The 26,609-nt window shown below is 36.2% G+C and overlaps 1 protein-coding gene across 1 annotated transcript in view; it reads left to right on the plus strand.

Annotated features, from left to right (window-relative positions):
- Nucleotides 1–26,609, plus strand: part of LOC114480175 (neurexin-2-like) — a 484,818-nt gene that overhangs the window by 263,916 nt on the left and 194,293 nt on the right. The window lies entirely within an intron of this gene.

Raw genomic sequence — 26,609 nt, forward strand, 5'->3', positions numbered from 1 at the left:
ATAGGATGAGGCAATGTAAACAAATGCAATGCAATGTGATGGTAAGTATGCTAACATGGCTAGGGAAGCTAGCATTATTTCAATAGCTGCAGGTGTGTTTTAGCCAGAGGTGTAAAGAGTACTGTTACTTGACTGAAATTGTACTCAAATACAAGCATAAATATAATAATGCTTATTGTCGAGTTTCAAAACTACTATTGTAGTGATACACTAAAATAATGAAATGTTGCTCCCCGTGAAGTATAACACTGGTATGAATAAGTATATAAAATTAGGTCTCAAAATCATGGAAAAACAAGCACAAACGCTGGGGTCGTGTCAGTTAGAGGCGCTGGAACCACGCCCCCCGCATGGGAAGGGCGCCGCCTCTTTACTGTGTCTATGGGAGAGAGCAGTATGAAAGCGGCTCCAGCGTCAATAGTGCTACCGCCCGAGTCCGAATATGTGCATCCCTCCCGGGTGGAGTCAAAACTGCGCCCGCGAGAGGAAAAAAACTTAATTGCGGCGTATAAACATGCAAATTTCTCAGAAAATGTGGCACCAGCGGACACATTTTTTCCCCTGAGGCCGAATATGTGGTTTGTTTTCGGTTAAGGGCCGAATTGCACCCGCTGGAGGCAGCAGAAGTTTGGTGTGCCTCAGCAGCAGGGTCGGTTTTATGCTAATGATGGCTCAGTTACGTAACGCGGCACTGTCACAATTTGCTTTACATGTCTTAACCCTACCTAACCCCTCTAGATCTCTCCACCTGACCTCAAAAATGCCAACATAGCTCCAAAGGTGTCATCATTTAGCAAACAACACCTAATAACAGCTTAATGACACTTTGTTCATGCTAATGATAGATAATGACAGTGTAACGTCAGCTTTATATATATACAACTTCAAGAAAAGTGTTACCAATTTTTTTATTTTTCATGACACAAAAGTTGAGCGCCTTAATAAAAAATAAATCATAACATTCGCATTAAAGGTGTCATTTATTTAGTTAGTTAGAATTTAAACAGACAAATGAATTCCTCCTGCAGAGGGGAAAATATACATATTTATTTGCCATAATGATAACATTTTTGATTTGAAATGAATGTTTTTCAGTTATTTTCTCATTGTAGTAATACACCTACAGAATTTCTTTTTGATCTGTTTGGACTCAACATTAGAGGTTAATGTAAATTAAGAGATTATAGTTGTTTGATCAAAGCGGAATGTTTCTATTGATTGACCCTGTCAACATCATTTTGACAGTGTTTGTTCTCACAGGACATACAAAAATAATTTGAATAAACATCAATACTACAATTTGTTTAAGGTGGGAAAGTGACACACGCAACATTGTTTATTTAAATATCAGTGCGTGTCCGCATCCTCGTGTGTGTGTACACTTCCACACACAAAATAAGTGAAGATTTTTGTTAAGTATTAGATTCTCCGACCGTCACTCGACAAGCACCAAGAAAATCGATGTGAGTCTCCTCTCAGACCCCAGGCTGTCCTTCTCCCCTGTACCAAGGACAAACTGCAGGCTTCACTCACTGCTGATGTTTATCTGCTGCCCGCAAGACTGCAGTCAGTCGCACACGTCAGGCCCCTCACCTGCAACACAACACACACACATCACACACACACACACACACATCCGAATCACACCACAACATAAAATCTGTCCACCAGTCATAGGCGGAGTTTGAAATTCTTTCCAGGGGGCCTAAAAAAAATAGAACTCGATATATAGACCATCTTGAGATTCACGCCAACCACATAAACAATATAACATATCCTGTATATATGTATAATCTGCTTCACTTTTGCTTCAGGACCATACATGCCTCACCAATTACATTGCAAAGAAGAATTGCACAACAAAAGAAGAACCAACCTAAAGTCTTAAAAGTTTGGGACCATTTTGGTGAAAACGTACACCACAAAACCTGCCGCACGTCTGTTGGTTCTTCGTCGGCGCGTGTCAATCTTTGACTACTGACGTCGAAAGTCACGGCGACAGCCATTATGCTAGTTAAGATGACTTTTAGAAATAAAATGGAGGTCTTTTATGTAATCTGCATTGAAAGATGTCCGGTGTTTTTTTTTGGCATTTTGCTAGTGTCTTTCAACGAAGCCATCCCGAATATGACGTAGTAAGGACGTGTAGCTTTGTTTACATTTTTAACTAATAATATACCAGCTATTTTGCACTCTCAACCAATCATTTGTTAGAGCGGAGAGATGTTATTAGTATTATTATTGTTACATGATATTAAGAATTGTATTTTTTTGTATGAATTTGGGAAAAATAATGGAAACTCATTTGCCACCAGTCCTGTTCACTGTCAACACTTATTGTATATTTCATGCTTAGTTCCAAATCACTTACCGTATTTTTCAGACTATAAGGCGCACCGGATTATAAGGTGCACTATCAATGAATGGGTTTGACTGGGTCTATTTTCATACATAAGGCGCACCGGACTATAAGGCGCACCGGTTTGTTATTATTATTATTAAGACGCATTAAGCAAAACAAAATAGTCAGATAAGTCAAACTTAATTCAACTCATTAACAATAACTCTCAACATTGTTCAGGTTTAACACAAAATACAGAACAATACACTCACTTTTTCAGTTCAGTATGTTGAAGCACAGTACTGGTACATATCACTCCACGAGGCCCCTGACTACGGTAGCCCTAAAGTGCCAAAAATCCATCAAGCAGTGCAGCTTCATAGTTTACCAAAGTTGTACTAAAACATTTTGACATATTAATTTCGTACACCTGATTATAAGGCGCACTGTCGATTTTTGAGAAAATTAAAGGATTTTAAGTGCGCCTTATAGTCCGAAAAATACGGTAGTTGTGCATCTATACATGAATTGTCTCCATCAAGTCTGCTATGTATCATTTAGCAGGAGACAATAGATAATATACAAGTGAAAGAGACTCAGGCTGCTGAAATGTACTTTAGCTTTTTGCTACGTCTAATGAATCTAATGAAGTGCTTGAAACTAAAGATTCTTTATTCAAAGATAAAAGTAAAGATAAACAATAAGTTTTAATTAGTTTATGTATTTTGTTGATACACTAAGGCTGATTATTTGAGCTGGGCTTTTCTCATGTGCAATACTGAATACAAATTATTTATATCTCTACTGACCGTCACTTTCTATTTTTCTTAGAAACCACATGGCAACGGACACAAACCGCAATTCAACAGAAAAAATGCAATCAGAATCAGAAATATTTTATCTATCCAAGAGGGAAATGACTTATGACACAGAGATTTGGGAAATATTACAAATGAAAAGACGTAACGCTAAACAAAGAAGGTAAATAGAAAACATACAGTAAAAAATTAAGTACAATTATGTTAATTTAAAAAAAAAAAATGATTAAATACAAGTGCACACATTACAATAAAAAAATAAAATAAGATAAAATGATACAAATGCACTAATATAATACAGATATATACAAGAGTATATGTATAGAATATGTAGAGCAATGTCTAAAACAAGTTCTCATTCAAGGTCCGCTACAGAATTCACTCACACGTGCTGTCCCTTATGAGGGAAAAAAAACTAGCAGTGATTGACACAATCATCTGTCAGGTAAAAGTTTCTTTAGAAAAAATATATTGTATGTTGTAAATGTAATCTAAGGGGAAATCTAAAAACAAAAAGAAAGCATGAAAAACAATGAAAAACATATATATGCTTATACTGTATATGTACATATCGAGCTGTGGAGTGAGTTTACGGAACGGTTCGGAATTTGGGATAAAACATAAATCTGTTAACAAAAAGAAAGAAAAAAAAAAGATTAACAAAAAAAGGAGGATATAGATAAAATAATGGAAACTGTTACTTTATAGTTGCTTAGTAAATGTTAGATAATTATGCAGACATGTTTGTAGTACATATAGTTTGTTATATTTTATTTGTTTATTCAATAATTTATTCTGAATATGTAAATAAAAATAAATTAGGTCAATATTTAAAAAAAATAAAATAAAAAATAGCATTTATGGCATATATTATGGTATGGCGTGATTTATTTATTTATTTTTAATTATGGCAGAGTTGGTCCTCCATAACACAGATAAAACTATCATTATTGCTTCACATTTATTTACTTTTATATTCAATTTTAAATATTCACGTGATCTTTCTGACGCGCTTGCTCCTTTTTTAAGAGTGGGTGGGGGTCTGCGGGTGCAAATCTCTAGCTGTCATTGGGCGTTAGGCAGGGGGAACACCCTGGAACACAGACAGACAACCACTCTCATTCACCCCTATGGGCTATTATTTAGAGACTTCAGTCAAACTAACACTGACCAAAAATGTTTATCACTTTCTAAATTCTAATGGTTTCACGTATATGACGGTATTAATGCATAATCAGGTGTTCACAGCATTTTCTACTGGTTGAGAATAAGAATCAGAAAGGTTTATTTTGCCGAGTACAATTAAAAAATAAATAAATAAATAAATAAATAAAACAGCACATGGAATTTGACTTGGACGTCGGTGCGCAGAACAAAAACACAAGCCAGCAGCAATATCAATAATAGTGATAAATATAAGGATAAGGGATACATCAAGGATAGAGGATAAAGACTTAGGATGAATATTGCAGAATAAATCCACACTAGTAGTAATGCGAGTTCGCAACAACAGCCCAATGGCTCTTTGGTGCGCTAGCTTAGCTTCAGCATTAACTTGATTTCTAGCTTTAAATGCTGCATACTCAGTGGTGTGGTGGTTTCTTATGGTTAATAAGAGTTTTCGCCACCAGGACTTATTTCCGCGTTGTAGGAATTACAAATTGCGATCCTTTGCCCTCTTTTTTTGTGTATTACTGCCGACATGCTAAGCTAACCGTGCCTCCATGTCCGCGCGTGTTGTTCTCCTGTAGCAGAGGCATGCGCACGCAGGCATATGCTCACATGCAGCTTCAGAGCTTTCAATTGTGTCTTTCTTATCCATTTGCACGTATGATTTACACCACAACTAACACCAGGGCGCTACTGTTTACCTTCCTTTAATTCCTAGAAGTGCAACGTTGATAAGGGTCCGGTCTGAAACGCGGCGCAGCGTAGAGTTCTGAAAATTGTGTAATCAAATACACCGGTATGGCGATATATTAAAAATTCATATCATAACAAAAATATATAACGGTATTCGATATGAACCGGTATACCCTAAATTAATCCAATACGTTCTTGTTGTGAGGCGGACGTATTAACCACTAAACCACCACCTGCCAATTATTCATAAACCAAACACCTTAAATATGGTGAAACACCCTTGTTTTGTATTATTGCACAATCAAGTGTTTAGGTTTTATTAAACCAGAGTTTGAATATCCCTGTAAGCAAATTTGACACAGCAAATTACACTTTTTGTTCAAAAAAAAACAAATAGGTTTTTATTTTAAATCATTTATACATTTTTCCTAAGAAAAATGAAAACAAAAAACAAAAACAAACAATTTGCCAGTAAATGGATCTCGACTAGCGCGATGTTCACAGTCTTGAATTATGAGTCATGGATGCTTTCGTCCATGGATCTTTTAATTTCAGTGAGAATCAAGCGTCCACCCCCACTACCACCTCCTCCTTTAATAGAGAGGCAGGCATGATGCATACTGGGAAGAAAATTATCCGCCCTGGGAGATTGTCTAATAGATATCTCCTTGGTGATGTAGGAGAGAAAACGAAAGAAATATTCAGCACGATCTGTATCCAACTTCAAATGTAATAGACTATAGATTCCCATCGCTGTATAAAATGTATAGAGTCTATGAAGCACTTCTAAGCGACGTAAAACACAGATGAACCCAATGTTACATTCTTTATCTCTTCATTATTCAGAAAATGAGATAATAAAGATCTATTATCAGATTTCTTACAAATTTGTACCTCAATGTTTTTCTACTTTATGAGGTATTCAGATGTATGAACAATGAAATGAAACACTGATAAAAAAAAATAAAATAAATAAATAAATAAATAAAAAAAACCTTGCACCAATGATGACAATTGATCCATTCCCTCTTAAAATCATATTTCTAATGCTCTGTCAAACATCTCTGATAAAGATACTTTGGCTATGAACCAAGGTAAGTCACTAAATCTCCCACCTACTGATTTACTTCAGAAACAAAAGCTCCAGGCTCTCTGCCAGTGTCATAATTACCTCCATTAAAAGACCAAAGAGCCGAGTTCAAGACGTACAAATCCAACAAAACAAGGAGAAGCTTCATCCATTTCTTCTCACCCCGGTAACGGTGACGATACTGGGGCCAATGGTTCAGATGTCTATGAATTACTAGACTCGTTAAACCCAACACGTGAGCACGTAAGCACATTATAGGAATCTAAAAAGCATGAGTCTGCCAATGAAAAGAAAAGAACATTGTCTAAGGAAACTTAATCAATGCTGTTTTTTTTTTCCATTTCAAATTTAGAGAGCGACCTATAATCCGGCGCAACATATCTGTAGATTTTTCACCTGGCGGCACAATCTACCAATCTGCTGTCTAATGGGCTGAGTCATTTGATTGACACCTTCTTCAGCTGAAACCATGCCTCGTAAGAAAAGACGCACTTCGGAGCACCTTAGCATTCAGTCATGTGACTTCTAGCCCGAAGCGACCTATTTGTACATTTTTTTTTTTTTACATGAAAAATCGTCAAAATTGTAGAAAGCGTCTGATAAGTGCGACTTATAGTCTAATTAGAAAAAAAAAAATATGTCAAGTCATTAAAAAAAAGCAATTGTTCAGCTCACAACAAACAGTAACTTTTAGCATTTTCTGTTTCATAGTTAACACTGAACTTTCACCTGACAGAAACTTTACAAAAGTAAATTAGCAGATTGTAATGCCGCTAACTCACTAGAATGTGTTTTGGAATAGCTTTGAAAAAAAGGTACACATAAAATGTATGAAATGCACAGTTCTCTTTGAAAACAGATTTATTTGATCAATTAAAATTCTCTAAATATTTAGTTGGCTGAAGCTTGACTTGAACCAAAACAAGTTGTGATGATCAAATCAGGATACTAAATTAAATGTGTTGTTTTTTCCTCGAAAAAAAAAAAATGAAAACAAATTCACAAATGTCTTATACTTAAAGGTAATATCTGAAGGGACAATACTGTATTTACTAAATAGATTAAAAACACAAGATTTAGGTTAGACATTAGAAATGCCACAAATGCATCTCATTAAATAAACCCAAGTTGTTGTTCTCTAACTTTACCTCATCAAAGTGACTGACTACAAAATGTACATACACACAGTGTCCTCGGTTCCCAAAGGGGGGTACAGGTACCCCCAGGGGTACACAACTTGTCATAGGGGGTATGTGAATGAAAATTAAAAACACCCTGACAGCATTGGAAACTAGAACATAAATAGTGCAGCTAATGCTAATGCTAGGTTAAAGCTAGTGCTAAGTGAATGCTAATGTTAGGTTAATGTCAATGCTATTGCTAAACTAATGCTAGGTTAATGGTAACGCTAGGTTAAAGATAATGCAAAGTCAAAGCTAATGCTAGGTTATTGCTATTGTTAGGCTCATACTAGGTTAATGCCAATGCTATATCAATGCTATTGCTAGGCTAATGGTAATGCATGATTGATGACATCACCAGACCCGTTAAATTGTAAACATCCCATTGTTTCCTATTGGAATGAAACATTCAGCCTGCTTTTTAAATAATTTAGCAGCTTTTTCTGTTAAAATTCCAATTTATGCTGCTTTTGGTTGCTCTAAATATTTAGAAAAAGTTAAAGATGCCAATGTAACCGTTTTGTTAACCGAAAGAGGATAAAAACATTTGTGACCAGAAAAATAATCCGCGACCGCAGGGGGCGAGAGTTCCTACTCTGCGGTTTCAAAGTAGACAATGAAGCAGAGAAGAAGAGCTCTCCTCAGGGACCTTTACTCTCCGTTAAACAGTGTGTTGCTGAGGCTCTGATGGCTGAAGTTAGTGAGTAATCACGGACAGTTGAAGGCATCCCACCCAAAAATACTTGTTTGTCTTTCGGTAAAAAAAAGACGGTTACATCGGCATCTTTAACAATTCCTGTTTTTTTTTTTTTTTTAGAGCAACCAAAAGCAGCATAAATTAGTATTTTGACCAAAAAAGCTGCAAAATGATCTAAAAAGCAGGTTGAATGTTTCACTTCAATAAAAAAACAATGGGATGTTTACATGCTAACAGGGCTTGTGATGTCATCAATCACGCAATTTTAAGATGGCGGAACCTAGGCTCTAAAAAAGTAAAATTGACCCATTTTTAAAAATAAAAAAAAAAAAACAAATATGGTGCAATATAATGCATTTTGTTAGGCATACATCTTCTAATAAGTACATTTCAAAGGTTTTAGGTCGCATGAAATCTAAAAACAGCTAAATTAAGAGTAAATTTAGCATTGAATATGACCTTGTTTTAGCCCGCTAATGTAACATTTAAAATGTTTATCTCAAGGGTTGTTTTTAAAACGTAGCAGTGAGCTCATCTACACTTTTCAGCAGTGTAGGCAGGGTGGGTGGAGGATGGGAGGAATGCTGGTCGGGGGGGTGGGGATGGGGGGATGGGGGGGTCCTGTCTGGCTCGACGCCTGCGAGGCTGCAGAGACATTAGGAGGGGATGACAGAAGTCCTCGCACAGGCAGAAAATTCTCCTGACACAGCAGCAGGCTCAAATGGATGGAGCCCCACGGTCGCCTGAATGGGCTTCATTCAGTTTCCACTGTATGAGGAAAAACCTTAGAAGAAGAAAATGCTGCACTGATTATAGGGCTAAAACAATAGATATGTATACAAACAAAATTAAGAAATGACTTTGTTTTATATGGGGTGCCGATTGTAAAGTTGTGCCTGCTGAAATAAACGGCAACTCTTCGCAACATTTAGCAACAAATCACGTTTAAAAAAAATATGGGGATTTTTTAATGTTACTTTTGATCAGATTTACAGCAATATTTGAGAAATGTGTGATAATTACTTTCTCGTAAAAATATAACATTGATGTTAAATCTAAATGTTAAATCTAAATGTTACATCTAAATGTTACATCTAAATGGTAAATGTTACATCTAAATGCTAAATGTTACATCTAAATGCTAAATGTTAACTCTAAATCTAAATTTTAAATCTTAATGCTAAACGTTAACTTAAAACCTAAATGTTAAATGTAGATGGTACGGGTGAAAGTAAATATTTAGTTAATATGCAAATTCACCGGAAGTACCAAAATAAAAGCTCATTGGCGAACGTAATTTAGATTTAACATTTAGATTTAGATTTAACATTTAGATTTCATATTAAACATTTTGATTAAGATTTAACATTGACAAATATTGCTGTACCTCATTCTGCCCAGGGACTACAGATGAAAAATAGCACAGTGTTCCTTTTAAATAAACCTATAAATACCTAAATCTGGTCTAAAGTAAGTTGCTAAATGTTGCAAAAAGTTGCTGCTTATTTTAGCATGTGTAACTTTGCAATCGGCGCCTTATTGTTGTATGTTAAATTTTGGAAAGTTTTATTTACGATTAGGCCATTGAACCATTTATTACAATAATATAATATTCCGCAAAAAAGCTACATTAAACAGTCGTCAAGTCGTAGCACATACTGTATTTTATTTTAGAAAATGATTGGAGCGGGAGGGGGGCAAAAAAAATCATTATCAATCTGCGTTACAGCCATCACGAGCTGTCAACCCCGCACTCTGCTAATGCTGAATGACAGGGGGTTGACAGAAACAACCCAACATGACCTTCGTCCACCCCCCTGGGCTTTAAAGTGTGTTTGAGGTGTGTGACAGTGCTGGTCACAGCTTTCTGCTCCCCGCTGCCCTTCCTCTTCCTCACCACCTTCCAAATGAGATTGATTAGAAACATTTTTTTTTTTTTTTTTTTCAAGGCTACTTACACACTACGGGTCTAACAGACAGCACAGAACTCTCACTTATTATAGGGAAAGAGCCACACAGGTGTATAACACAGTAATGATGAGTCAAAAACAACTATTTATGTTTTATTTAAAAGTATAGCTGGACTGTTAAACATTTTTAGCCCTTATTTAGTCTTTGAAATTGCTGTTTTTTTTTTTTTTTTGTTTGTTTTTTTCTCTGTTCATTTTATTCATTTATTTATTCACTGCAGGGAAGTTTATTCTACCAAAAGCCAAATTGAATGTTCACTTATAGGGCGACTCATAACACACTAAATTAAACCAAATTAAATATTACAGCTGGAAAATGTAAAGGTATTTAAAATATGATTAAAACAGTTCCTTCTTGGCATACATGTATGAAAGTGTTCTATTTTTGTCATTAGAACCTATCTGATTTATGAAAATAGCAAAATTTCTGAGAATGTATGACGGTATTGTATTATGGTTGAAATTGTAAATGAAATACAGTTTGTTTTTCATGAATTTGTATTGGGATAATGTTTTATGATAACTTATTACTAGTATAATGAACTGATTTTTTGTTTTGATGATGTAAAACAATTCTATTTGGAGAAAGATAAATTTTTTCTGTATTTTAACAAAACTATTTTATTGGACCCCAGGAAGAATAGCGTCAGCTTGACTGTGATAAACAAACAATACATATGTGTTTTCCAAATAAAAAGTGAAGAAATAAAGAAATTGTGGTTTTTTGATCGTCAAAATTAGTCAAATTTTGCCCTAATGTAGTCGTTGAAATTGTGTTGTTATTGGATCGTCCAAAATTAGCACATTTGGTCCAAAAATAGTCATTGGGAATAGGACATTTAGTTTGGGGTAAGTAGTGCAACAATTTTAACCCTTTTATTTGGGCTAATTTGGACCAAATTGGCAAAAAAAAAAAGAAAAAAAGGTTTTGTAGTTGTAGCAAACCAACCTTACTATTAAGAAACAGACTCTTTTTGAAGATTTGTCGAAAGAAAACTCTCCTTCTGGAATTCCAAACTCTCCTTATCTACTCATTAACTTTCACGGTACCAGCTCGTACCACTTACAAAAAAGGGAGAGACTGGATGTCCCTTAAAGAAGGTTTTGCGCCTTCAAAATCAGGCCCAAAGCTGGGGACCTCTGACCTGACATTAACCAACTGCAGAACGGTGGACAAACACAGAGCTCCTAGTTCATTTTTTTTGTGAAGTTACGGTAGATATAATTAGTGTTGGTCAGTAACGCTTTACTGCGGCAACGCAGTAATCTAACGCGTTATTTTTTTTCAAATCTGGGAATCAGATTATAGTTACTTAACCGAATAACTATGCGTTACTTGATCGCCATGTTTTGCTATCAGAATAAAGCGTTATTAACACTTTTATTGTCAATTTAACCCCAAGACCAGGACGGGTCTCATTTAGATGACGTCACACTAATATGCGACTTAATCGTAATCTACCGCAAGCTGCTAACTTAGCAAAACAAACGCAGCATGGAGCCGTCAGAAAAGTACGCTTTCACGAGTTGGAAATACAGCCATTATTTCGCGTTTGTTGGCACAAGCGGAAAGAATATTGTGGTCCGTTGTCAAGGACCGCCTTTTTAGTTCAGGCGTATCGGTGTTGACCCCAAGGCTTTGAGACGATTTGAGAAGCTTCTTTTAGTGAGGTACAATCACTGTTTCACCTGCCCCAATGTTCCCTTAAATCGTGAACAGTAGGAACAAAGAGCAAACTCTTATTTCTGTGCGGTTGCCATGTCATATGTTTTGTTGCTATTATGACACTACAAGGGAAATTTTAAAGAAAAATTTGTGTTTGTTTTTTGTGTGTAAGATAAAACAAGATAGAGCAAGATTTTGCTTTACGCTGTGCTTCATAGCTGCATATTTATTTCATTTAAATGTGTATCTGTGGCTCCTACTGTGCATATTATTTGTCTATATTTTTTTATTTAGTAGGACACAAAGGAAAAAAAAAACACATTTTTGTATAGAATTTAGCAAATTTACCATTGTTAACGTAAAAATAAAGCTCTTATTGCCATACCTTTGTGTGCTCCATTAAAAATAAAAAAGTACTTTGTAATCAGTAGTTAGATTACATTTCAAATAAAGTTACTAAAGTAATCTGATTACTTTTTGAAAAAGTAATCAGTAGCCTGTAATCTGATTACTTTTCCAGAGTAACTTGACCATCACTGGATATAATACACAACTAAATAAATCTTAAGTGCATATTACCACGATCAGAAAAAGAAGACTGTTTACCTCCACTTTTCAACCACATTTATACCATAACAAGACATCTGAAGAGAGAAAATGTTTTTCAGTGACCAGAAAACCACAACTTTTCACCTTTCTACCGCATTTTGACATTGTTTAGATGTTTTTGCTGGGTGGGATGTACAGTAGCTACACTGGATCAAACTTTTCAGGCCCTTGTTGAGCTTAATGTCGCTGACTGAAAACAGCAAACCCCAGTGTGCTTGCCTCCGCGTCCCCCCCACCCCGTGCTTTTTACAAAAACAGATTATCACCACACTGCATTGCACAGCACGAGACAACACTAGCTGTAGCTATCTCGAAGATACAATAGCACAGCATAAGCCTTTATGTGAACGACTGCTGTGTGTGGGGATCTTTATGTTTCCATTTTTTAAGAAGATTAACCCCCTGGGTATAAACCGACAGCTACAACAAAAAAAAAAGAACTAATAGTATGATGGGAAAAGAATTAGCTGTGAAGTCTCAGGTATTAACTATTAGCCTGATAAAAATATCAATCTTCTGTCAGTCCGAACACTAAATTAAGCAACATTTAAATACTTATTTAATTGCACATGTTTGCTAGCTTTTAGCTTGATGCTATCTTTACGGTGCAAAGGACACATGTACTGCATTCAGGTGATTCCTATTTTAGTCATTTAGTCATTTTCCTCATTTATTTATCGACAGAGAAATCAAATAATGCACTAAAAGTTGCTTTTTTGACAAAAGTCGCCAAATATAACGACAAAGTTGCGAAGTCGGCAAACACAGTAGGAGAGTTAAGAACTTGAATACACGGAATTGATTTAAAGATTTGAGTGATGCTATTTTAGTAAGGTATTCATATTCAAGAGTTGAATTGATTTGTTCTCAACTTTAAAGCTAATAAATACAAATACAAAGTGCTAGGGGGATTTTTGAAACAATTTTAAAAAATAAAGAAAATCAAGCCAGAATAAAACAAACCTAAGGAAAACTATTAAAATAAACAAGAATCATTGTGTAAATGTCATTTTTAATGTTAAACTGTTGGAAAAAAAAAAAAAAAAAACCTCAAAATTCCTACAAAATCTTTTGATTTTCCTCAAATTATTACACAAAATTATCCTTAAATAAATAGAAATGTGTCATAAATCTAATATAAAGTGAAGACCTTGTTTGGACTGATCTCAGTCACTTATTGCTTATCATTGTCGTTTTTATACACATTTTGTATTGTATGTATACGTACATGTGCAAACTAGAGCACATAATGTTGAATTTACTCATTTTTCCGCATAAAATCTGTGGCCCACTTGAAATCATCCTGCTTCATATTTGGCCCCCTGAACTAGAATTGGTTTGACACCCCTGATATATGGTTTGAACCTGTTTGGAAAAGAAAAAAAAAGAATCATCGAAGAGACAGACGTTACTGGAGAGCAACAGAAAAACCAATCAAATCCTAAGCAGAAAACCAGTGGTAGTAAGATTGTCAATACAAGCAATGTTTGTACGTAATATGAATGCTGAGACAAGTCAGAAAACGGTCAGAAGGGACAAAGGCTAGTGTTTTTTCACCAGTGCTGAAGGCAAAATAAAATGCGTGTGACACATTTCAGGAAATGCTGACAAGATGTCGTTTTATAGAACTAGCTTTTCACCTTTTGAAGGTTCATTACAAAAAAATGAAAATTAAACAAAACTGTGGGGTTTTTCGTCCGAGGCAGACCTTTTGTTTCAGAGGCAGAAACAGTCTCTACTCAATGATTTACCATTAGAGGCAATCACATATTAATGAAATCATTAAACTTCACACTCTTTTGTTGGTGCCCGTGGTACTAAACCTGCTAGAGAAGAAAGGAAAACCTGATAACAATCACTCACACATGATGGCGTGTTATTCTTACTGTGGCTGTTGTTAAACCGTATGTGTCAAACTAAAGGCCATTTAGATCATGCAATTCGGCTTGCATTGTTGTCTAAATGACCAAATTATTCTGTTGTAATGATGTAACAGATTCAATGAAACTCCACAATATTTAGAGGATGGCAAATTTCCCAGACTTTTATCACATTACTGCAGTTATTCTAAATCTCAAATTGTTCAAATAACTCAATTTTCCTGAAATCATTTCACATAATTTCCCCAAATTAAATTAAAAATGAATGAAATTAAATTTAAAAGAGAAAATCCTGCAGGGACTGATATCTGTCACTTATGCCTGAATATTGTTGGTGCCTCACATTCTTTATGCTTTATTTAAATGTTGTGTAAAGTGCAAACTTGGGAACATTAATGTTGAAATTGCTTATTTTCCCACCTAAAATATGCTTGTTTTCCCGCCTCCTCATGTCCCCTGGTTAGTCCCACTTAAGATCAAACTACTTCATATTTGGGCCCCTAACTAAAATGAGTTAGACAACCCTGTAACCCTTACTCTAACAATTTCACCCAGTCCTAGTCCTAACTAACCTCTTATTATTATTATTATTATTATTAGCTCCACCACTTCATTTATTGTTACTCCAGTAGTCAAAACCTCCGTCTTTCAACGGGGTAGCAGGGTTTCCATTCCCGGTGTGAGTTTTTTCTTTATGAAGCATATTTTCATTCCAAAAAACACAAAACCTTTGGTCATTTTGTGTGTCGAGATTTTGTGTGTCGAGATTACATGTGTCAAACTCGAGGCTCGGGGGCCAAATCTGGCCCTTTAAAACATCCAAATCGGCGCGCAGGGTAAAATAAAAAAAAATGGCTGAAAGAACAGTGTTGCAAAGGGGCTGAAATATCTTTCCACAGGAACCTATGCCCAGGAATTTTGATAATTTTGAAAAAATAGCAAATTTTAATGTAAAATATTGATTAAAAATAGGCAGAAATTGGGAGTAACTTTAAATCCCTGTATCATATCCAAACATAAATATTGACATTCATGCAAAACACAACACACACACACCCACACACACACAAAAAAAAAAAAAAAAAAACACATTTCAAAGTAGAACTTTACAATTACTTAAGTGGAGTTTCATTATTGAATTTGTCACAAATTTAGTGAAACTCAACAGTTTCAACAAGTCAATTTCACTCTCAAATTATTGAAAGAAAATTATTTTTTTCCCCCAAAATCCTGCTCAATCCTCAAATTACAGTATTTGACAAGATTTCCCCAAAATAAACAAATACAGTCACTACCTGTCACCTATTGCTTGGATATTGTCGGTTATAAACTATACTACATACTTTTATACAGTGCTTAGTTTGTAAATCATAAGGTCCTGGAACATCGGTGTCACGGTCTGAGTTTACCTCCGTACTGAGATTATAACCCTAACCCTAACATAATCCAATAAACAAATAAAACACGTGTTCGTTCACTTTGAAAGCAAAAATAAACAAAAATGAATAGGGATGTAACGATTAATCGTAAGGCAGTTAAAAATCGATTCATAGGTATCACGGTTGATATCGATTTTCTGAAAATTGAATCGCAGTCCTTTTTTTATCCACAAGTGTAGGCGGCGGGCGGAGTCTGCTAATACTTTCTTTCTGGCCACCTTCTACTCTTAAATATGTTAATAAATGATTCATTACCCCTTTAGCACCGAAAGAATATCTGTAATATTACTTGAATATCTGTAAAAGTCACGTTTTTCTATTAGCTCTGTCTGCTAGCATAGCTTTTCTTCTTCACTGCAAGATAGCTGCATGCCAACCGACCACTGGGATACCAGCGCCCTCTGCTGGTCCAAACAAATATGACGTAAATCAGTGCAATCACGGTTTTTCCAATTGTTAAGGCACAAAATACATTTTCAGTTGCACTTATAAAAGAAAAATAACTATTATGCAGTTTTGCATTGTTTATTATAGAACCAGAATTTAAATTAATAGGCTTAATTTTCATTTGTATTATTCCTTTATTTATTTCATTCAAGATTTATTTTTAGTTAAATTGCATTGTTTTGAATAGTTTATCAAGGAATTATTTTGACAATGAAATATAAAAGGAAAATAATACAGTATTTTCTAGTTTTTTTCCCAAAAAAAAAAAATTGTCTACAGTCCCATTTTGTAAAATAAATCGTGAGAGAATCCTATCGTGAACCCAGTATCGTGAATCGAATCGTATCGGGAGTTGAGTGAATCGTTACATCCCTAAAAATGAATGATTATTTTTACGTAAAAATTCATTTTCCGGTAGAGCACATGTGCGCTCATGTGCATTTATGCGCATATACAATCTCAGTATGATGCGCAGTCAGTGTCAGTATATGACACCGGCCGCCTTGTTGTTCCGGCAGTAAGAGAGGGACAAAAATTTCGAAGAATACAACAGTTTTTAAAGCGTCTTTTACTAACTAAATGAGCCGATAATATCACGTGAACACAAACAACGAATTACCCTGAATGTTTAATAAAACAATGATGAATCAGTGTTAAAGAAGTGCGGACAATCGCCCGTTACACCCATCACCTAGTGACACCTATCAAAATCAGCCATGTTTCAGCACCGAGGACAGCGCAAAATCAGCCACCTTTGACCTCTACACCCATAAGGCCATAACTCCTTTAATGAATCATCAGCACAGCGCAGCAGAACATGAAAATATAGTGTTTGCTTACTTTTTATTTGTCCACAAAAGTAGGAGAACTTGGTGAAATATGTGAAAAAGTTCCAAGGATACAGCCGAGGCCTGCCTTGTCTTTCATAAGCCAACAGTAGCAGCTCATTTTGGCTTCCAAACTTAATGTCTTAATGTCTATATTACAACATTGACCATCGTCTCCTTCATTTCTCTATGTCTCTGAGTCCTCCTCATGTCTCCTGGAGGCAGGTTCTCCTGCATTAGCATATTAGCTACAGGTGCTGCTACGCTAACTGCTGCTGCGCTGCTGCTCCGTGATTTCCACAGAAATGATCTTGTACTTCTTTACCAACTGCGTTTTTTTTTTTTTATTTTTAAGCCATTTTCTATCGTCTTCCAAGCTGATACAGAGAAACAATTTTTGCGGAAAATCACACTTTAGACATAGTGTGGGGGCGTGGCCTAACTTTCCCTTCTCTTCCTCACTCACGTTTATAGTTTTTACATTCAATTCTGTGTATACAATGACATTTCTTTATAATACTTCAAAATGTAATTAAAACGCCTAAAAGCAAATGAGATGCTGGGAAAAAAATAAAAAAATAAATAAAAATGAGGTGCTGCATCCAATGAAATAAGTGCCGGTTAAAATCTCGGAGGTGCTGGATGCTCTGACCCAAATTAAGCTCTGCTTTTATATCATTTATACATGGAAATGTAAAGTAGCACTAATGTTGAGATTGTTTGATTCCCCACCTCTGTGGCCCACTTGAGATCATGCGTATCCGGATTTGGCCCCTGAACTAAAATGAGTTTGACACCCCTGATCTAGGCTGAACCTCACAGGCCTTTAAACTGCTGAAGGAAATCATAAAGCCTAGAGATACAAATACAGTAGGTGGCAAACCGTATTGCTTTTTTCAATCAAGTCCATTGAAATTCCTGCAAATTCCACTGTTTTGATGCAGTGACTGACTGACTTGTTAATTAGGATACATTTTTTATTATAGTTCATATATTTCTCCATCCTGTTATTTTTCTGGTTAACTCAGTGGCATGGATCTATTGTTGTACCCTTCATTAGGACTACAATTGTGATCCTACAGAAGGTAGTTTAATTGAATTTGGTCCATTGGTTATTACGGTTCCTGTAGAGTGGTCAGAGGCTTAAAATAAGATCCAGGTCAGGTTTTTACATGCTGTAATTAAGGTCACTCAGGGGCAGGAGCGAGAGGAAACGATAGGAATGGAGGAGAGTTTGGAATTTAATGAGGTGGGAGGCCAATGTGATGAGTAAGAGAGGGGAGCGAGGTATAGAGGAAGGTTTTTATAGCACTTTGGCAAAAAAAAAAAAAAAAGGATAAATAAAAAAAATACCTCACAACAAGGTACTTCAATGACAATAAACATGAATTGGTGTTCATTTTAAAGTCCCAATTTAATTAAAGCATGCACCATATTTTGAAGAAATAGCAGTTGCTACAAAAAGTAAACTCTATGCAACCAAAAAATGTGTTTCCATAGCCCACATTTCAATGTTGAAACGTCCAAAATTTCTCCTCATGAAAATGTAAAACCTTTTGAGCGATATTTGAGTGTTTTTTTGAAATTCAGGCATTTCCATGACCAATTTCTATTGAACTATTTAGATTTTGCGCATTTACAAGGGTAATGGAAACGCAGCAAGTCTATCAAGAAAATTAACTACCTATTTTCAGTAATGTCTGAATATTATTCAGAAATTGAATTTTAGGACACACTAAGGCTTAGTGGTTTTAGCTTTAGTGGCCTTAGATCCTAGGTTCCCAAAGTGGGGTACGGGTACCCCCAGGGGGACGCAAATTGCAATAAGGGGTGAATGAAAATTTAAAAACAATGACAATGACATTGGAAACTGGAATATAAATAGAGCAGTTAATGTTAATGCTAGGTTAATGCTCTTGCTAGGCTAATACTAATCAAATGCGAGGCTGATGCTAGCTTATTGTTATGGCCAAGCTAATGCTAGGTAAATGTTAATGCTAGGTTAAAGATAATGCAAGGTTAATGTTAATTTTAGGCTAATGCAAATGCTAGGGTAATTCTATTGCTATGTTAATGCTAGGCTAATATTATTGCTAGGTTATTGCTATTGCTAGGTTCATGTGAATGCTAGGATAATGCTATTGCTAGGCTAGTCATAATGCTATGTTAATACTAATACTAGGTCAATAGTAATACTCAGATAATGTTAATGCTAGGCTATTGCTATTGCTGAGCTAATGTTAATGCCAGGTTATTGCTATTGCTAGGCTAATGCTAAATAATGCTATTCCCAATGATAAGCTAATGCAGTGGACCTGCATCATCACACAAATATGCTTGATTCTGATTATATATTATCCCTCAACAGGATAGGTAAAATCCACTGTAGGGCTATATTATATACGACATTACATTATTATGTTTTTTAAGAGTGCAAGAGTAGAGGGTACATGGCTTCAGGTTAAATGTCTGAAGGGGTACATGACTGAAAAGTTTGGGAACCACTGCCTTGGACTAATGCCATAAGGCTACTACTAAAACAATTTTCAGATGGGTTTTCAATTTTATATGAAAAGTAACAATGTGTAAATAATAAATGAATAAATAAATAATCTGTCTAGATAGGAGGACAATCAAAAAGTACATGAAATAAGCAGATAAGAGAACTTGGAGACGCATAAATAAGTGATGATTGTAACCTGATCAGAATAATAAGGACTAGTGTGGCCTTTCTTTGTCTCCCTACAGTCATGGTGTCAGTTTTAAATAAATGAAAAGAAGAGTGCCGATATCCTGTAACATCTAATATTGTGCCTTCCACACACCTCTCCTCCTCACTTCAACAATAGGAGCATCTAGGAAAACCCTTGAGGGACCAGGAATCGCCACTTGGAACGTCAAAGAGATCGCGAGAATTAATCCTCCTGTCTCAATGACACACACACAGTCAGACAAACTCATTTATAAGAATAGGTCTTGCTCTGCATCTTTTATCTTCTTGTCTTGCCATTATTTAGCTGAATAGATGCACGGAAAAATGGATTTGCACACTTGAACTCTCAGCCTTTAGGTTTAAAACGTAACAAAGGGAAGGGCTAAAATGGGTCAACTGCAGTTTACATATTAATCTAAATCATGAAAAAAATGGAAACTCTTGTTGAAACACGTTAAAATTGAACATAATTGAAATAAAAACAAACCATTTAAAACAATAATTTACATCAAAGAGATTTTAGACAATATTTTTTCAATTTTACCTGAAAATTTATTTTTTGCAAAATAATGGTTCAAATCCCACCTGGAACACCACAGGGTTAAGGGACTTGCTCAACATCCCACTAACTGCTCGTTTTGTACGTCGCTTTGGACAAAAGTGTCTGCCAAATGCAATTGTAATATTGTAAGACATCATTATTCCACCTCAGGAACATTGCCAAAGTCCGTTCAACATTCAACCCGGCAGATGCAAAGAACTTCGTTCATGCCTTTGTCTACTTGAGGTCAGTCCTCATCGCGATCTCTGGCAAAAGCATCAGATACTGCAGTACATCCAAAACAACGATGCAATGATACTACTGAGCGTGTGCTATTACAATCATGTTGCACCCATCCTCATAGCTTTCCACTGTCTCTCTGTTCCACTCAGTATTGAGTACCCACCAGTGCATTCACTGACATACCCCTCAATACCCCAAACCTCTTCATGCACCCTCAATTATGCTCTGATGCTGTGGAACACCCTCCCTGACCACCAGAGGAAAACATTTTGCCAAAAGTATTTTATAGGTTCTTCTTTTTAACATTATTTCATTTTCCATGACATTTTGAAATTGTGTTGTGTTGCTCTCTTTGTATTATCATTTTCTGCTCTGCAGCACTTTCTGATTGCTTAAAATCTCAATCTTGTTTAAGCCCTTAATATTTTAATCATAGTTTAACTAAATGGCATGATTAGAGATGCATTACATATTGCAAAGACATTATAACTATTAGAAACATTCAGGGTTGGACAAAACTGGCTAATTAGCACATTTTTAATCAGTCTTTCTAGATACAACTCGGTAAGAGACACATTTGTGAAGTGTATGCACTCTTACCAGCTAAATAACATCTTCATTTGTTGGATTCGGTGTTCTTAGAAAAAGCTGACTAGCGTTTTTAACATTCGCAGTGACATTTTCACTCTTCAGTGTCTGCTTAAAAGCAGTACAAACCTTGCTAAGTCAAACGTGTTCATACCAGACGCTACACGGCCCCTTGCTAATTGTCAAAACTCACCATTTTCTCAGAGGTTTTGTGCTTGCCGGAGCATTCGAGGGAAAGCAATGGAGCGAGTGCAAAGACATTAGTAGCTCTTGTTGAAAATGGCCGAGCAGGTGTATTGCATGAGGAAGCAATGTCAGCTGGTGGTAATAGGATATAAATTTGCCTGGCCTTTTCCGATCAAAAGCATGTAGTTCTAAATACGAGCAGAGGGTTGCTGTGACAAACATGTTCCTAGATTTATTCACAGTGGAAACAACCCATTCCAAGGCTAAATCAAATCATGAGGATGAGAAGAAAGGATCTGGAAACAGACATCAAAACTGGGCCTTTCATGTCAGTGCTGAACAAAAGGTGCTGTGTAAGTTAATGTCCTGCTTCATGAATGAGATATCACAGAGCCTTTTTTTTTTGCCATTTAATCCCCAAACCCAGTCAGTAGCATCACTTTTCCTTCTTGAGAAGAATCATGTAGATTGGCTTATGGAAGAGAGAAGAAGAAGTAGAAATGCCTTAAGAATGCCTGTGAGATCATGAGCAAACAGAATAGGCTATGTGCTCTGAGAGCTTCACTCCCAGTTCTGTCAAAACTGATATGTGCTTTAATAAACTCTTTTGGATCCATCTCTGAAACACTCACACATTAAAAACAAACTTTGATCGCTTCTTCAAACATACCCAACAGACGAAATGCAGTGTTGAACCAAACTCACATTATTCCACTTAATAGCAAGCATTCATTCATTCGTAAAATGTTCCGTCTGAATATTCTGTTTTCCAGTTTGACATTTCCCTTAAAATTCAAGATAAATATGATATCTGCCAAGTTGCTTCCTCTCGTGTAGAGCTAAGTTACAAGTGTTTGTATGTGAGTAGTGTGTGGAGCTCTTTATGGGCCATTGTGTCACACAATAACTCTTGACTTTTCTTTTGCAAAGTGGTGTCACAAATGATGTGAATGACTGCAGCAACTGGCAACACTAATGGCACGTTCACACCAAACGCGTCCAAAGCGTCCACAGCATCAGGTTTGCATAGGCAATATATGGTGGACGCACTTCTCAGGAGCGTCAGAGGTCCTGCGCCTCCTGTGCGGCGTGTTTTGAAGCTTTTCATGCGGCGGACGTGGCGCGTTTTGAGATTTCAAGCTTTTGACGTGCATCTGGCGCCTCCAACCCGACGGACGCTGGAGTTGGGATTGTTGAACTTTTGGGGCATATAGCAGCGAGTCGACCAATCAGGAGCTTTCCCCAACCGTGACGTATTCAAAAAAAAATACATCCAATTGGAAACACCGCCTTCTCAACACAATAATGTTCCCCACCACTTCACAGTCACTGGGTGAATTATGAACGTAACTGATCACCACAATATCATCCATTGTATGAACACCACCGGCAACAGAGAAGCCCCTCCCCTCGATGCGCGCCCTTCCCAACTTGTTTGGACGTGCGTCCCGAGCATCTTCGACGCTGGTGACAGGCGTACTGATTCAATGAGCAAGTGCAAGTGTCCAACTACGGGCGTGAGGCACAATTTACACGCCTGAAACGCGTTTGGTGTGAACGTACCATAACAGAAAATGGTCGCCATCAGTGTTCATTTTTATTTAGATTTTGTCATAGGTTGTGTTCGAAAGCGCATACTAACGTACTACTCATACTAAGTCTGACGTCAAAATGAGTATGTAGTGTGTTCCAATTAGATTGTATGAAAATATTGAATATGCAAGAAATATGTAGAAATGTATACTATATCGGGACATTTTTTAAGTATGCACACTAGTCATACTCAACCACCTCATGATGCATTGCGAGCGGCACTTAAAATCGTCCTGGGACCGGCTTTAAACTAAAACGCAAACATTCCCGTATCAAAACAAAAAGATCTCTTCTTGTCTTTCATTAGTTTTAATGCTTTTGTAAATAGGGCTCTTGTTTTGAAGTTAACCAGAAGCAGCACAATGGCTGTTCTCCAAACATTTCCGAATTGTCGGCATGAAATGTGTTTTATGGATCAAATGACCACATGTTCATATTCTACTTGGACACTTTCTTGTTTAAAATGCTTTTAGAACTTTCAAAGATGGAAGTATACTTCAGTGGGAACGGTCATCATCCTCATCCTCCTAACCATACTTAGAGTATATAGTAGACAGTATATACTGTACTCATTTATTGTGTTGTATATAGTACAGTAGTATGCAATTTTAATCACAATCAAAATTTAGTCTTCAAGAGTTATGCATATTTTCAAGTTTTGATTACTATAAATCGACCTAAGATGAGATGGTATTAATGTCTGTAAATACACACACAGACTTGATCCGATCAATGTGACCACACATAAGCACATGAGTTCTGATTGGATTTTGTCCAATAAGGCCTACTGTGGTATATTTTTTAAATGCATTGTTGGAAATTTTATGGAAACTTCTGGGGACAATAGCGAACTGCACCTGTATTTCATCAAAAAGTCATTCTCATGCACCACTAACTTCAGTGTGGCCCCAAAAACACTGACAAAGTCACATTTCTGGTGTTTTCATGGATTGAAAGTCGTTGACAAAACAATAGCAATGTTGATATTGTGGCTTCCAAGGAAACACCTGAATGTGACCGCAAATCATGTTTAACACCATAAAAGCAGGACAAAAATAGTCTTGTCTGGTGGAGAAACACAAGAAATCACAGTAATAATGAGATAGAAACACTACCTAAACAAACTTTGCATTCTTCAAGACTTGATATCTCACAATGCAATGCGTGAAACCTTTCCAAAGTTCAAGTCACACGACCATTTGTCAACAAACCCATTGTTTATGGTGGAACAAGAACAAAGTTGTGAGTGCCAATTTCAACCTTTGAGTAGGAAGCCACTCTGCATTCACAGGAACATGCAATTGACATTTTTACTCAGTAGATAGTGCTGTCTGCTGAAAGATCCACAGATGGTTCCCTCAATTTGAACGAAAAAAAAAAAAAAGTTGCGACTTGTAGTCCATCAATTAAATAAATATGGTAAATAAAAATGTGCTACTTAATATGTTGCACAGTGGTGCTATCAAATGTAGCTAATAAATGAGCTAATGTTGTAACCCGTCCAGGTTCTTGCATTCTAAATGAAGTTCCCCACATTACTTCTTCATTTCAATTAGCGTCTGTTGTTCTGATGGAGAGATGAGTTGCATAACAACAGCTTCAGCAACTTCACTCAAACACCAAGGGATTCTCGCATCATTTAAACAGAAGAATGAATTGACTGTGAGTCCTTAACACTGGCTGTGATCCATCAAGAATAAATACTCTCCTAAACTCGATAATGAAACAGCCATCCTAGGGGAATGGATTTACATTGGAGCCCTTTTCTCTTTCAAGAACCGTTGTTTTGAGAGCTTTGCTCTTTTTGTGTACTCTGCACAACTTAAGGAGACTTGGGTCCTTGCCATCTTGACTCCACTTAGACCATCATTTCTGGTCCACACCCGTTGTTCTAATCATTAAGGTCATACCCTGCATCTCTACAAAATCATATTCTGCTTTTACTTGGTCTGTAAGTTTAGTAAAGTTCATTGGCACTAATGCTCTTATTTATGCATTATAAATGCTCAATACAGTTGAAATACAGTTAATAGTTTACTCCCCCTACCATCTCTTTATAAACTTGAAGGCAAATATAAATTCTAACAGGTTATTCAATGCTAACTAAGGGTGTAAGAATAAATCTATTCGGCGATATATCGCATTGTTTTACCGTGCAACGATCTCATCAAGCCAAAAAATTTTCCAAATTGATTTTTTCAACTATGCAATTTAATTTATATGTATAGCATGGAAGCCGGGTCACTAGGTGACAGAAACAGTCACAGAATACCTTGTTAAACTGCCTCATGCATTTTATTATTATTATTTATTTTCATAAAACATACTGAGCACTATGATAGATGTATGTGGTTACTTTTTATTTATTTATTTATTTTAAGAATTGAACCAAATCAGAATCTCTTGTAGAAACAAAAGTTAAACCTTTTTTGAAAAATGTAATTTGACAGTTTGATAAACATACCACTTGTTTTTCAATATTGGTACTTGAATTACAGTTACTTACCATGTACTTGTTCTCGTAAGCTAAAAATAAATAAATAAAGAAATTTTATTTCATATCATTTTGTACTTGTAGAGCTGAATTTTGCAATTATGGATATCGCAATATATCCCTGATGTACATCGTACTGTCTAGTATCGGGGTATATCATATTGTGACATACAAATTGTGAACTGTAGCGCATCATCAGATTCATGGCAATGGACACCCCGAATGCTAACCTCCTTGATTCTATTTTCACACAATTTATTAAGCAAATACGCCAGAATATTATGACCACAAACAAGTTAAACACAATTTCACAGGGAAACGTGACACTGTCACAAATATATATTTTCTATATATATATATAGTTTCTATTTTCTTGTGTGTGGCAACACGTCTTCAGCATTATTTTTGTGCTGGAGGACACGACTTTTAAACTTCGATGTTTGGATTGGAAGTTATTTCGTGCAATTACATTTTATCAGAACATTCCATTAATGGTAACGGTGATAAATCTCACTTCCATACATTGGTTCAAAGTAGTTCTAAGCAGCTCTATGCAAATTAGTGCCGCGTTGCACAAAGAAATGTTCTAAACCCAAAAACTACCTTTTGAGAAAATCAATTTACCACCCACAAAAAATTATATAAAGTTATTTTTGTGACACTTTCACAAACTCTGTGAGACTAGGCTAAAAAGTAACAGCAGGGATTGTCTTTAACGTGGGGCGATAAAATCCACCGTTAAAACTACCAAAAACGTAAAATCCACTCACATTCTGAAGCTGTTCTTGAACCCTTTGTGGAACATTAAAACCCCTCAAGAATCCATCTTGATTTTGTAGATTTCAGCTTTTAATAAAAATTAAAAGGCTTTGATTTGAAATGAGAGAGAAAAATAAAACAAATGTTTGAGTTTAAGGGGTTAAATAAGGGATTAATATCAATTCATGAGAAGTAACGCTCGCCATGACGTTTTGAAAGGCCAAGGGTAGCCCATGTGGTCTGATGAGTACTTTCGCTCTAGCGATCGCTCCTGTTCAGGATTCGTAAGACAATACTACTATATGTTGTGCATTACAGTTTGTTGCGAGATGTGTTAACTTACAATGTAGAAGCATGGTTAACCTGTTGTCGTTATTGAGCATTCACACATCTCTAATGTTCTCCACGCCCTGCTTTGCATCTCTGAGGAGGTTTCAAGCGGCTGCTGAATAATGTCCCCAAAGGCAAGTCAAAGCTTTGAAGACCACGCAGAGTTGAGTCCATGTGTTTTCCTACACAACCTGGTGACTCAGAGCCCACTGAACACTAAAGGGGCACTTGAAAGCTTGGAAAAGCACTCTGCAACATCAAAGGCAGCTCTTTGTAACATGGTGGGATCATGTTGGAAAAAAAACATGGGTTTTTGCGTCACGTTTTAACAGAC

This window comes from Gouania willdenowi, chromosome 18 (assembly GCF_900634775.1).
Source record: "Gouania willdenowi chromosome 18, fGouWil2.1, whole genome shotgun sequence".
In the NCBI taxonomy this organism is placed as follows: domain Eukaryota; kingdom Metazoa; phylum Chordata; class Actinopteri; order Blenniiformes; family Gobiesocidae; genus Gouania; species Gouania willdenowi.